Source organism: Lichenostomus cassidix, chromosome 1Aa, assembly GCF_008360975.1.
Source record: "Lichenostomus cassidix isolate B80296 chromosome 1Aa, HeHo_3.0, whole genome shotgun sequence".
Classification (NCBI taxonomy): Eukaryota; Metazoa; Chordata; class Aves; order Passeriformes; family Meliphagidae; genus Lichenostomus; species Lichenostomus cassidix.
In genome coordinates this window covers 16,885,100-16,900,654 of record NC_139480.1, presented here as the reverse complement: position 1 = coordinate 16,900,654, position 15,555 = coordinate 16,885,100, and positions in this window count along the sequence as shown.

Sequence of the window (15,555 nt, the reverse complement as noted above, 5' to 3'; positions counted from 1 at the left end):
ACTGAGAGCAATACAGATAAATAGCTGTTTAACAGTTTAGAGATCAGTCATTGTTTTCCAAGCAGAGATTTTGCCAGCAAAGACAGGAATGAGAAAAAAATCTATAGGTTTTTCTTTTCAGTTAATTAACCATGCACAAGTTTTTGGTTGGGTTTGTTTTATTTTCTTGTTTTTTCTCGAGAAAGTCAATAGATTTGCATGATGAAAAGCTGCTCACTGGTATGAGGTTTTTTTTGGCTCCTTGCTTCCACTTGTCTGTATGAATATGACCACATTTTTCATTATCCAATTCAGGTACTTCAGGCTTCAGAATAGCTCTCTGATGCATCAATTAACAGTCAATTTAAATATAAATATCAGGCTATCTCCAATTCTGGCCAGAATCATTGATTTAATTTCCTAATGACAGAAGAATTAAGTAATAGGGGCTAAGTAGGAATGCAAGCAATCATGTGTAACCATGTGCCAAATTGATATTTCAGCAACTCTGATAACTTATTAGGATGATGGCCATGAGATGTCACAGAGCTGAACAATAAATCTTCAGTCTGCTTCTTTTGTACTTCTCCTTTAAAATAATTTTTCTATTGCAAAATTAATTGGCATTTGTGTTGACAGTCAGTGTCATCTTTAGTAGTGCTTAAATTAAGAAGCTCACAATTTAACCATATGTGAAAAAGTAAAGCAAATAATTTTGCACAATAAATGAGCAGATTAAGGTGGCTGGAATCCCTTTCACATAAGGCCAACCCAAGTCTGACACATCATTAAAGTTCATTTCATGGCAGGATACAGCTCTTAAGCACTGTAGAGTTCTATAAATGGAGAATTTCACAAAAGAGGTGTAAATTGGAAAACTCTGTTCAGATTTGCAAGCCTAAAAGCTCAGATATCAATAGTAGCAGAACAAATATATCTTGAGGCTGAAATAAACTTCTGATTGCCATGAGGATTTTGGGGAGGAAGTCAGAAACACAAAGTAGTGATGAATCTTCACGGTCATACATGTTTTCAAGTGACTAAAAAGGGTCAATGATATTTTAAGAAAAAATCCAATGTCACTCATGCCTATAGGTTAGATTTTATGTTTTCAAATGAACAAAAACATCCTTTAAATGAATTAATGACTATGCAGTTTAATTATCTCCCATTTTTCTCAGTAGCATATTTACCCCTGATTTTAGAGGAATGAAAATATCATATCTTAACTACTTATGAAAAAATGTCACTCATCCAATGTAATCATAACAGAAAGATGTTTTCCCTCATGCTTGTAGTACTCTAAACATTGACAAAACTTTAGAGGTTTCAGCTAGTGACATCCAACTTGCATATACTTTACCAAACTGCCTTATTCTAGATTCTGTTCCAGAAAGCTACTACAGAGTGGGTTTCTTTCTATTCTTTGTGCTCAAGCAAAGGCTTTTCAGATTGTACTGAATATCAAACAGGCTGGAAATGTCCCCTGAGAGCTATGGTGCAGCTCTATTCCAATCTTCCGATCTTAAAACAGATTATCTGTACAGAGAATAAAGCTCTGTCTAAAATAGAGACAGTGTTACTCCTGAACAATACTAAGAATCAGCACCACTAGTAGTCCGAAAAGGATTTGTCAAGCAGTGTATGCAAACAATATTTGTTGCAGAGTTACATTACTGTTGTTCTTCTCCTGCATGCTATGATTGATAGTGATTTTCCATGTTTCCTAATTAATCTGGTTTTGGACAAACAAATGCCTTTGAAAATTAACGTAGATGGTGTGTTTTGAAAATTACACTTTCAGGTACAGAAGCAGAGTGGATACTCCATAAATGAGATGTGTAACTTCCCTGAAGCATTTCTGTCCCAGAACTCATTTACAGGTTTCAACAAGCTTTGTGTAAGGGGACCACACATTGGTTTTTCTTCAAAACCTGGGACTGGATTGCGAGGATGTGCAGCTCACTAATGTATGGGGGCTGAATGCATATTCCAAAAGCTTTACTCCCAACCCCCACCCCAAATCCTACAAAACTAATAAATTAACTAAAGAAATATTAGATTCTCTAACACTATCTCTGGGCAGTTGTGACATCGTAATAGGTGAGCAAAACAATTAACATGCAAAATAATGATTAGAGTACTTTAAATACTAAAAGTAATAAAATATACCAATTATATAGATTATGCTTTCAGACACATTTTCAGAGATTAAAAATACAAATGGAGCTGGTAAATCCTATGTGAGTTTAAAAGACACTTGTATTAGTAAAAGAGATACCTAATACATCCAAAATAACTGAAACCATTTGAGACATTAATTCTTTCCTCAGTTACTGTAAATGGTGTATAAGAATTTTCTCTGAGCAGAATAAAACTTTAAAATTTTCAGATAAATTATCCCTATAATTTATTATGAATGAGGTAATTCTAAATAAACAGAATAATTCAAAATATGTACAAAGAACCAGAAGCTTAACCTTACTAAAAGGTCAAATTCTGTCTGCAGATACATGAACTTTGAAGGAATGCTCATGGGCAGAGCTTAAGCCCTGATGTTAATGTTACAAATTTAGAAAATATATTATTGAAAATATACCACTTTAAAGACATTTCAGTCATGTGTGTTAACTGTGCTGCATGGGGATTAGGCCTTTGTGAGAGAACTCAGGAGAACTGAAAGTAATTTGCTGTTGGAGGTAATGATAGTCCTGAGGATTTCTCACAGTTTGTGACCACAGACATGACTGAAATAGTTTATAAACATATAGCTTACAATTACTTTTATCAAAATAATGAGTGTGGAATTATAGGGACAGTTTTTGGTGCTCTGATATTGTGACTATTCAATATTTAAGGAATACAAGCTCTCCCAAAACCAGAAACCAAACGAAAAGAACACACAGGGAGGGAAGGCACACATTCCTGTGTATAGAGAATGGTGAGTGTTTAAAGTGTTCCAACACTGATTTCTGAGATGAGTGTTCAGCTTTCTCATCCACCTGGGAGGAATTAAGATCCAAATCATGGAGAAAATACTTTAGGCAGAAATACATGGACAGCTTCTGTGTAGGGAGCTAGGGAGGAAGAAGAAAATATCTCCATTTGAAACTCTTCCACTGGGCAGTGAAAATGAAATAATTCTCTAGTCTACACTGTAGGGTACTCAATAAATGGAAGTTTGTAGATCCCAATCCCCAGTTCAAAGCCTGGCTATGTAGTTTAGTGAATTATCTTTTTCATATAAAATATATAGCCAGTCACTGAAGCCCAGACATACTTGTTGGTTCTTTCCAGTGTAGCAGCAGCTGCTGGTCAATCCCCACTGATAGTGAGAGAAAAAAAAAAAAAGGAATGTGGATTTCATCCAGCATAAAGTAAGTCCTATGACAGCTGGAAAACCATGAATGTAAAGGAAGTAGGGAACTCTATTTACATGAGAAAACTACAAGGAAATGGTAACTATCATTATGGGGCTCTGAGGATTATGAGGGAGAGAAAAATAAAAGGGGAAGTTTTGTATTCTGGTTGTCCCAGGAGGCAACTAGAGATGAGCGGGCAGGTAAGCAGGGTTTCAAGATTTTAACCTTAGGTGCTGAAATGTATAAATTTGAGGGATTTAAATATTTATTTTTCTGGTATATCCCATTTTAACTTCCTAAGAAGTAGTTCCTTATAAACATTTAGAAATGTAAGCCTCATTGATTTCACTGGGAAACAAGTTTCCAGATTCCTGCCTGTGGTTACTGTCAACTTTTGGTTTCTCTTTCCTTGTGGAGAAGACCCACCCTTGTTTCTCCCACTCTGGGGTTTAGTGAAATTTCTGAAATGGAAATCAAAATAAAAGTGTAATTATAATGTCCTAATGTTCTTTTTCACACACCTATCCCTTATGTGAAACTCTGTATTCATTGCTCATCATCATCATTTCATGGCAAATACAGTTAGACAAGTTAGGTGCTCCACTTCTGGTCTGCAGTATCTTGGGTTTGATTAATGATGTTACTCAGAGACTCTGGGAGGATTTTAGAATGCTCAATACCTTGCGATGGTTAACATTAGCAGAGATTCACTTGTTTGCAGAGCAGAAAACCTTTATTGACAGATAGTAATGACATCAAGACTTTATTTTAAAAGAATTAATGCAGTCAATGGGTTTTAGTAATGTAGTATATCAATCAAAGGCATGCACAAATTAAGGTACAGCTGAAATAACAGTACCTTTAGAACACAATTTTTTCCTTAAAGTATAAAAAAATCAAAGGAAAGTTCTTTGTAGAGATCCATGCATTGATTTAAAGACAGTCTTTTAGTTGTGATGGTGTTTTACATGTTGTGTATTCTTTTCAAGTTAAAGGAATATAAAGTGTTTTTTTCTGGTATTGATTTTTTTTTAATTATTGTTATTATTTTAAGTCCCCAACAGATACCAAAACAGACATTTCTAGTCATGTATAGTACAATTTTAACATGGTATAATATTCTGGCAAGAATTGTACATTATGTGATGGTTATAAGCAGATATCAGACAAAATGTTTTGCTGTTAGCATAATCCTATTACCTTGTGATACTATAGACTTACCTGGTACTCATATATTGTTTCTTACCATGGACTCTTTCTTTGGCAAATATCATAGCCTGTACTGCAGCCTGCCTTCTGCCATCATAAGCATTCATACATCATATAATTAATCAAGCAGGAAAACAGAATCCCTTCTAGAAAGTAATTCTGAAAATATAGTCTGTTGAGACTATTTTTGAGCTGAATTTTAATTTGACTCTGTTACTTCTTTGGTTTACCATGCAGATACATGGATATATGAACACCACCTATTTGTTAGTAGCATTAGAAGCCTCCAATACTACTGACTTCATTCATCCTGCTAGAAAAGATATACTAGGTCTCAGAAAAGATATATTAAATCTCCTGGAACAAGTTTTTCTTGTGCAAAATGACAAGATAAAAAAAACCCTGTAGGACAGTCATATGATTTTACATAATATTTGGAATTAAAATAAAAATCAAATATAGATATCCAATGACAACTGACTCAACTGTTGGTGTTCTGGGGAGTTATTGTGTAACATTTTCCTATGAAAGATATTATATACACATCCTGAAAGGTTAATTTCTGAAAGATTCTGTTATTATTCCATACTTTCAAAAAACAGAATAACAATGTGTACAAATTATTAATCCCGTGGTAATCAACAAAGATTAATGTATTTTTCCTTGTTCATGACACACTTTCATATCCAAGATTTGGAGCACAGGATTAATTCTAGGAACACTTTTTACACTTTCATCTCTTACTATATATTTACAGAAAAGATCTGTAAATAAAACTAGGAATTTTTTTACCTGCTTCTTTTACGATTGCTGAGTGGCTTTCATAATATTTTCCTGCTCTGCAATATGAAAGCTTTGCAATATTTTTTATCTTATTTGAAGATCTGGAACAAGTGTATTAATTATAAGCACCTAAGCACTCAGGCAATATCTCTTTCACAGTCCTTTTAACATACTCTAACATACTGAATAGATCTTAAATACCAGAGACAGGGCAGAGCCAATGTTTGCACTTGCTGATGTGTCTTATTTTGCCTAAAAGATGATGTCACATTTAACAAATACCAGGTATCCTGTTGCCCATAACTCCACTGACATGCATACAGCAGGAAACAGTTCCCACTTCTTAGCCTCAGTCTGTTTGCAGACAACACGAAACCTGGCAGGAGTGTTGACTTGGGGAATTTGGACAGGCTGGATTGATGGACCAAGAGCAATGCATGAGGTTTAAAAATGTTGTATGAGGTTTAAAAAGGACAGGTGCTGGGTCCTGCACTTTGGTCACAGCAACCCGTGAAGTTAGGGCATGGGAAAGAGTGGCTGGACAGCTGGCTGAGGATAAAGGATGTAGGAATGCTGTTTGCCAACCAGCTGAACACGAGCCAGTGTGTGCCCAGTTGGATGAGAAGATTATTTGGATGAAAAATATTTTAAAGTATGCTTTTATTTGTTTGTCCTGAAAATGTTTAAGTTTGGAAACTTTTGAAATTTACTGTGACAGAAAAATAATACTATTCCTTTTAAATAGTGCAATCATTTCACAGGAAAAAAATAAAATATCATGAACTCCTAGTCATTTCATTACACAGAATCAATATTTTTCAATCAGCTTTACAGTTCCATCTAATAATAATGTACTCCATTGAATTCTACCACTTGAAAGTCCCATCTCCATATCATCTGTGAAAAGATGAAAATGCCTCCAGCTAACACTGCAATCAACATACTGTTGAATTATGAATTTTTCTCTGAAACACACAAACTGCCAACATTGTTTATGTGAGTAATATTAACCAAAACCTATATAAAGATTTGAGTTTCACTTATATTTGCTAACAAAGGAACAAATAGTAGGCAGGAATAAAGGCGGGAGATTTATTAGGGAATCCTGGGTCAGGAATGGATATTGTGGAGAAATTTCAAATCACCTACTGGCAATTTATAAAACAGCAAAATATATGGAAAGTCCTTGTCAGATTTTTCAATTGACAGTGTAATTGGGGTGTAAATGTGGGGAGTAATATTACATCAGTATAAAGACTTCTAAATCAGCAATGCAGTCTAGTGAGAGAACAATTTAAACCTCAAATTTTAGGTTGAATATATGGCTGCAACTGCTTAATAACCTGGAGCTATTCTTGAAGGATCTATAAGAAACTGTGAGCTAACTTTCCAAAAATAATCTGAAAAAATATTTTGTGGGTTTTTTTATTTTAAGGGAAACAAGCAAGCAAAATTGAGTGATTACTCAGTTACACTATATTTTGTAGTCCTGCAAAAGAAAACACAGTGAAATATATCAGTGTCTACACTGATGGGGTATTTTAAAGAAATTAAAACTACAGCTCATAATTGGAATTATGCTGTATGGCACCTCCTTTAGCACTACTTCTGGGTTTTATGCAACATCTGAGGTAACCTACATAAATAAGGGACTGAGTTCTCAGTCTTATATCCTATATGGAACTTACTTCCTGTGAAAGTTTACCACCTATGGGACATAAAAAAAGATGATTCTCATATTTTTTCTCTGTCTTGGTTCAAGGAACTTGCTTGTTTTCAGCAGAACAGCACAGCTTTTAAAAAAAGGAGCTTTTTGATCCTTTCCTGCTCTTCTCATCTCCATTCTTGTCTTCAGCTTGGTGGTTACAGCACTCTGTGTTCCACACCAGCAGGCGTGGGTTCAAATCCTGGCAGACTGAAGCGAGAATAAAATCAAGTCTTCCACCTCCCGGAAAAGTGCACCAACCTCTATTATGAAAATAAACTGGTGGTAGTAGCAGTATTTGAAAAGAAAGCAGCAGCTACCACAGTGTTGTGTGAAATGCCCAATCTTGTTACTATGTGTTAGGGATTCTCCGAAAAGCACCATGAGGTCAAGTCCCTGAGGAGAATTGCACACGCACTGGTTTCTGAGTTGCAGTCAGACAGAGACTCCTCTCATGTGATGACACATATCTCAGCAATCTCAAGTTTGAGAGACCTGTGGCCACACTCAGGACAAAAACTTCCAGGGACTTAAGAAGTGCTTAAAATTAAAGTTAAAAAAAAATAGATAAAAATGAGTAAGAATATAAGATGCCACAAGCCTTAGACAGATCTTTGAGTTTTCAAGATCACAGGTTTTGACATGAAATACTGTATTCTATCTAACTATCAGACTCTATATACACAGGAAGAGAGGAAAAGGGCTAGGGGGGGTTAAATCTGTTCCATTGTTTTACTCTGGAACAATTTCAAATTCCTTGCAAAATTATTTAATATAGTTAGCTAAAGTCTCAGATTTCATGACCCAGCTTGCAACTTGATGGAATAAACCTTTTCTGTGTATTTTATTACTTTGATTAAAGTGGCTAACCAAGCAAATATTCATCTAAACAAGCATATTAGTACAATTAATTAAACTAATTAGAGAGAGAACAATTTTAATTGAGGTCACAGTAAAGATGGAGCCAATAAATTACTATTTTCAAACATTTAAAATGTCAAATAAAAAAGGTAATCGCTGAATTATGGGTATGACATGAGATGCAGTTATTTTATACTAAGCTTGATTTACAAAACAGAATTCAGAATCTTTAAAACTGGTGAACAAGCAATTCCAGTCACTGCAGTTATAATTTCCTACCAGAGAATTAGCAAAGAAATTTACAAGATGTATATGTTCCTCATTTAACTGTCTAAGCTACTTGAGAAAGGTTTTAAATTTTTAATCAAAAGAATTGTCTACTCTTTCTAGACTTGCTAGTTCATCATTAAAAATATTATTTAATTCTTAAAATTATTTTAAGTAAAATAATCTTTTAAATCCTATGTTTATTGATTTATTTATTGGCAGATGCATTTGTTTTAGAAAACTACAAATGGTGTTTTTCTTCTACATACCTGCATTTGTGCATGGCTATGCAAAAAAAAGAAAACCTGATTAATGTAAAGTTTAAGTTTCTTCTGCTCTGTTTTCTATAAAGAATAGAAGACATTTATGCAACAAAAGTAAATGTTTGGAGCTACATTTTTGTACTTGATCAGAGTTGTAAACCAATTTCAAATGAATTCAAGAAATCCTGTTAAAATTAAGAAATTAAATTATTCAGAATTATTTCAACTTAGACATCGCGAATTGTACTGTGTCTTTTCCTTACCATTGTATTAGAAATTCCTTTTAATCATCTTGTTTTTTAAGAAGTTATTCGGTATTTGCCAAATCAATTAATTAAAATATTTCTGTTATTTTAAATTAATCACAATGAATATTTTGGTGGTTTCTTACCTTAAAACTGATTTAACTATCAAAGTAGTCTAGTATATTGGTGTACTAAGCATTTTACTGCTGTGAAGAAAAATGCCTGCATTTAGATTCACTACATCTGAGTGAAAGGCTAGGCTTCTTTAAAAGTTTAAAGAAACAAATTGTTTTTTCTAGGCAAGTAAAAAAAATTTTTTAATGAAAAATAAGAATAATTATCAAAGAATCTGACTGTAAGACTATCAGATACTTCTGATGTCAAGAAAAACATTATTGTGGCTTACTGGAGCCACTTAAAGCTGTTGCAAGGAGTGAAAATGGCACCAAAGAGAGGAGGGTGAATAAGTTTGCAGAAGGGGAAACCGGACAAACACCAGTGTACCTCAGGCTAAGTCGTCTGTCTAACCTCTCTAGTCAAAGAATTATGACTCTGCCACATGATGTACGTCTTAAGCATCTGTTAGGCTCCTTTTGGAAAGGTAATGTATTTATTTTATTTGAAAATTTTCACTGACATAGACAATAGTAATTTATATAATTCTGTATCAGTAATACAATGTAATGTAGTGAATCCACTGCCATATACAATAAATATCAAGAGTAAGACCTGCATCTGCAGAAACTCAGATAAAATTCTGACCTCAGACTGAAGTATAAAGGCTTCATATTTGTATGCCAAAGCAATTTTCCCTTGCCTGCACAGAAAGCTTATTTCTCCTTCTACTCACAATTTCATTTTAGAATGAGAAACCCAAAATTTAGCAATTTTCTAGTCATGACCAACGTGAAAAATGTTAATTTTGTTGCCATTATTTGGACCCTCCCTTGTAACAAACATAAAGTGCCATAAGCCTGATTCTTGCCCTGAAGTAAAGCTGACACTTTTAACTCTGCCCAGTAACAGAAAAGATGAGGTGAAGAGGTCCATTATCAATCTCTTAGATACAACCATTTGGGGATGAATGCATTGACAGAGCTGGATTACAAATGCTGGCAACCAGAGCGAAGTGTCCAACCCAGAGCACTGAATTCTTGCAGTGTGCTTCAACCAACAAACCCCTGGTGAGGATGGGATGGCATTGATTTCCTTACCTCTCACTGCAAATGTGCCATTATGAAATGAGTACAATACTTGAAAAAGCAGAGAATGAATAAGTGATTTAGTTATCAAGTGGAGGCTGCTGAGGACACTGCTACCTTCCTCATTCTTTTTCCATCAACATAACATGATATAAATACTCCCCTTACTCTCCTCTACCTGCTTCTAATTAAAAGCAAATGATGACTCTGATACAATGATGTTTTAAATGTCACAGTCCTGTAGAATTTCAACAGTTCTGCATTTTTAGCAGCTTAGAAGCTCTGCAGAACAGTTTCTGATTTGCATTTCATCACTACCTTAATGGAGGAACAGCGGTAAGCGTACGAATTAAAGCTCGCTAGATTAGGGAGTTTGTGCACAAGATTTCAGATCTCTGGTGAATGGCTTACTGCAGCACTACAAATCATTCTGTCAAACCAAATTGTGCTGTTAAAATACACATTTAAAACAATGCTCCCCAAATAGGTAATATGGAGGTAATTGAAAAACCCAAAGTGCATACAAATAGCTGGAAAAAGTGAGCAGTGAGTGAATAAGAAACCAAAGGAAAAAGAAAAAAGAAACAGACTAAAAAAACGAGGCAAATGTAAATAAACATTACTGTAAAAAACAAAAAAATTACTTAATCACGAATTGCAAATAAACCACATACTTCGGGGCTTAACGTGTCACCTATTGTGCAGACGGCGCTATCTACTGTGATGAGATGGGGAATAGTGGAGAAAAATAAGGAAAACTTTATGCGTCATAAGTCTCCCACTGAAATACACTGAGAAATGTGTAATCTGCAAATGCACAGAAAATATCCAGCTAGGAGTTCTTAATTTCCTTAAATGGCTTCACTAATTTCCATGGGAAATTACAATTAAAAGAAAAAATAGAGGACAATGACAAATGCTAATCTTATAACAAATTTTGAATCAATGAGTTAAATATATAAATCTAAACTTTCAGCAGTGTAGAACTCAACCAAATGAGTGCAAATTTTATGAACCCTGCTGTAGGTTACACTTGATAAAAAGACTTACCTCTTCAAGTGTTCATCAACATGAGCTCCATAGGTTAGTATGTGTGCATACCAGTGACACTCATCATAAATGCTAAGACAGAATAAATCTGAATTAGTCTTCTCTGCTCCCCTCCCCCCAGCATCAATATATGTATTAACAAGTAGGGGAGATAATTAATAAAATCAGTTTAACAGATTTTTAGGTTCATATTTTTAATATTAAAATATCAATAATGAATATCCAGTTCAACTCTATATAATAAGGAGAACAAACTTTTAAGTTTGATAAGAACAAACTTTAAGTTAGATAAAGATGCTTATTAAGAGTTCTGTTGAATTAATCTGTTTCCATTAAACACCTATGTCAACATGGATTCTTTCTTCATATGAATGAAAGGAAAAGAGAAAACCTTAATAGAACAGTATGAGCAATGTGTTGTTATGGATTCAGTTAAATTTAAAAAAAATCCATCAAAAAACCAAAGCCACCTTTCATCATTGAATGGAAAATCAGTTATCTATACATATCCATAAATTAATATGAAATTCCCTTCTGTCCCACATGAATGTTTGACTCTTCATTTAAAATTAAAAAAAAAAAAAAAGAACTAGATTAATCTTGTGTGACCTTTTATCCCCTGAGTTCTTAATCAATCATCTTGATTGATTAATAGGCCTTCATATGGCCCTAAATTATGTTGCTCAAATCCTGTCCTTTGCTTCATTCTCTTCAAATATCAAATAATTCCAGAACAAAAAGACTATCACCAAATATTTGCCCATCCTGATTTTTTTCTGATTTTTTTTATTGCAATCACTTCAGCAAAATTGTCAGGTGACTTTTCCTAAAAGTAAAGCACCCACATTGTTCTTCCTATCCTCAGGTGTGCATATTTCATACTTCACATTTCACATATTGCATATTTTGGTCCTCAGGAATTAAAATCAAGGATAAGTTTTTTTGTTTGGTTGGTTTTTTGTTTTCTGAGTATTGGCAGAGTTGGCATACTACCATTTCCTTGTGAAGAAAATAATGTGATTAAAGATTTACAACAATTACAACTTCTACATCTGGAAATACTTCCACTTGGATCACTTCAGAAGTCCCAGTCCCTCACCATAATTTAAAATTGATTCTCTTTTATGCATGTGGGAAATAATCCCCTCAGGATTTTGGAACCTTTTCCACCTGTTTGCTTCATACTGATAAATAAGGTGTAAAACATCAAAGAATCATGTCCTGTTTGCTTTTTCATATCAACTAGGACTTCATTTTTGTTAAAATAACAGAACAAAACTTGCATGAAATTGGCTTTTTGACAGAATCTTCATGCAAACCTGTGGATCTTGTAATGACCCAAAATTTCAACACCTTTAATTGATCACTTCCAGATGAAGTTATACACAGGAATATATTATTAAGTACATTATAGACTTCCTTCTTCAGTGCGGTAACTCCATCTGCTTAACCATCTCTTGAATAGTGTGCAAGAAGGCAGAGTATTTACATAACTCTTGTAGGTCCACATACCATTCAGATATGACAGTTAAGCATATTTTAGTCATGGCAATATAGTTTTAATTCACAGTCCTCTTTCTCTTCCCCATCATTTTCCTTCTTAGACAGACCACAACCATGATCATATCTGTTTACTAATCATATCTTTATTCATGTAGATGCATATTCCCATTTCATGCAGAGGCAAAAAGCATTTTAAATGTGGCATGAGGAAGAATTCAAAAATGGAAAGAATTTGAGTGGAAAGTGAAGGGGAAAAGAAGTACTTCTATGAATAGTTAATTGATTAATTGATGCATTTTCAGATAGGAAAGGAAGCATAATGAATATTTATGACTGTGGGCTCTGAATTAAATCTATTTTTCTCTTTTCCAGAGGAGCAAAAGTATTTGAACGAAACTTGGTAATGTTTGCAAAGGGGTTTGGTTTTGGGTTGGTTTTTGGGTGCTTTTTTGGTTTGTTTTTTTTTCTCCTGCCTTTCTGTGCAAAGTACATTTAGTTTATCTCTTCAGATCATTTTTCTTGAAATTTTGCTGAAATGAAAAGTGAAAATGAACCCTAAACATCCTTGAACTGACAAATAGAAAGATAAGGCCATAAGAAATAAAGTATTTTCTTTGGGTACAACAAATCATGTGTCTTGACCATATACAAACTGTTGGATTGAAGATATCAGTTTTAAAAATTATGTATTTGTTTAAATGGTGATTTGAGGTATAGAGACACCTCAGTGTAGTCCCTGCTATAGCAGGTAAGTGAGGAATTTAGATCATAATTGGTATTTTGATATAATGGTGATTTGAGTTAGGTAAACTATGGCATACTAGCTATACTGGGGATGAATATCCCCATTCAGAGGAAAATCACATGTTAAGGTATTTTTGGGTTAGTTTTAGCTTAGTGACCAGTAATTAATTTTTGATAAAACTGAATATAAAGGGAATATTTGGCATAATTTCAAAATTTTTAATATTAACAAAAAATATATTAATTTTGAATGCAACCTACTTTAAAAAAATTGTGCACTTAAAATATCTATATTTTTGATTTTATATATTTAAAATATAACTGTATGCCTTCTGAAAGTGAAAAATGTTTAATGAATATATATTTGGTATATATTTGCCAAAAGTATTTTGTACACTTTCCATTGTGATTCTTGAACAGTAGAGCAACATCCTCCAAAAATAATCGGAAGGGTACCATTTCTAAAGACTAAGAAATACTTTTTTAATGCCATGGAGAATCAATAGTGAAATATCTACATCAATTTGTAGATGTTTCTGATATTTGGACTATCTGAAAGTGGGGAGTTTTGCTGGAAAGTTTATCACACTTTGAGGGAAAAAGATGACCTACTTATATTAAAGCACAATAAAATACAGGTAGTCTTGTATTTCAGTTTGACCCTCAACATAAAAGCTTGATACAGTTTTGCTTAATCCATCACTATCTTGGCTGTCTCCAAGTGCAAAATTGGTGTCTTTTTACCTGCTAGGTGATTTTGACTTCTAGATATGCTGATCTCTTTTCACTTAAAAAACAGCGTGGAAAACTCCATCCTCAGCATGGCTAATCACCAAGATGAACAATCCTTAAAATGAAGCTATTCCCTTCTTTCCCTTTCAGAGAGCTTTTATACAGATATTTCTGTAGTTATCCTTCATTCTTCCCTCAAAATGTTAATTGAGGAATATAATGGATAGTAATGATTATCACTTGTATGGCTGCATCATCAAAGTCCATAAAATAAGGACTATCATCAGATTCAAAATTTGAAAGACAATTTGAAGATAAAAAGTCCTCTAGAAACGCTTCATTTTAAAAATATGTTTTCAGATATAACATTTTACAAATTATTAAATGAGCCATAGGACTGAGGTAGACCCTTGTTCATTTTATATATGTCTACATTATCCCTGTTATGTACATATCTGCAATTTAGAGCTATCTCTGAACATTTATTCAGCTTTCAGTAATTTCACAACTTTCATAGGCACCAAAAAGTGTACCACTATTCATCTGACAGCTGAACTGGCAGGTAAGTAAGTCTTCTCATATCCCAGCCTAAGTAGAACTTAAAAACCAGCTCAGTTAAAGTGTGGGTGGGACTTGCTGACAACAGTCAAGTTTTGCCCAATACACAACTGCCTCCAAGACTGCCAGGAGGGCTAATTTCTTCCTCCTACTTTGTTACCGAACCCTGGGAAAGCAGAAAGAGTACTGTCTGAGTGTTCTCCCCTGACCATAATTTCTGCTATTTTTGGAATTGCCTGGTCTGAACACTTTTATGATTAAATCTCTGCTGTCTGTATAAAAATTCCCAAACTCTTGAAGAAGAAAGAATCTTCTTCACTGCTAAGGAGGTGCATTAACACTCGGATATTGCCTGCAGTGAATTTAATACTTCTCTGACATTGCCAACACTGATAAAGCACCTAGTTTATTGTTTGACTGCAACAAGTGCATGCTTAGTAATCTGGCTACAACAATCTCTCTTCCATTTCTTCATCACACAAAAGATGACCTGAGCATGTAACTTCAGAAAAAATGTTCAAAAAAACGCTCACCAACATTTTTGAGAAAAAGTAGGTGTCCAGCTGCTTCTGTAACAGAGCCAAAGTCTTGGCTTTCCATATGGACCATCTTGAATAACCTGTGCAGAATGAATGCTCTTTGATAAAGTTTTCAGTTTACTAGCACCCAATAATCAACACTTGATTTACTGGATGCTTTGTGTTCCCTAGGAGAGATGGTGTCTTCAGCAGCACTGAAATCCCATTGTGGGTTTAGCTCTTTGCACTTCTATAACCATTCACTTTAAAAGGACTAAATGGGATTACAAGAACTGTCAGCCACATTTTATTAACAGAGATAGGGATGTCTATAATGAGACTACAATGAGGATGGGACATTTGTTAATAATGATTTTCAATGCACTTTATGTTTGGAAATTATCTCAAAAATATATTTAATTTGGCAGTGCTACCTTGACTCTAAAATGCAGGTGTGTTCACTATTCTGTAATCAGAATTAGGTTCTTTTTCTATAGGAGAAGACCAGAAATTTGAATTTCATGTTTTAAGCTGCTTCTACTAAGAAAAGCAACACACTGAATCCTTCCTTGGA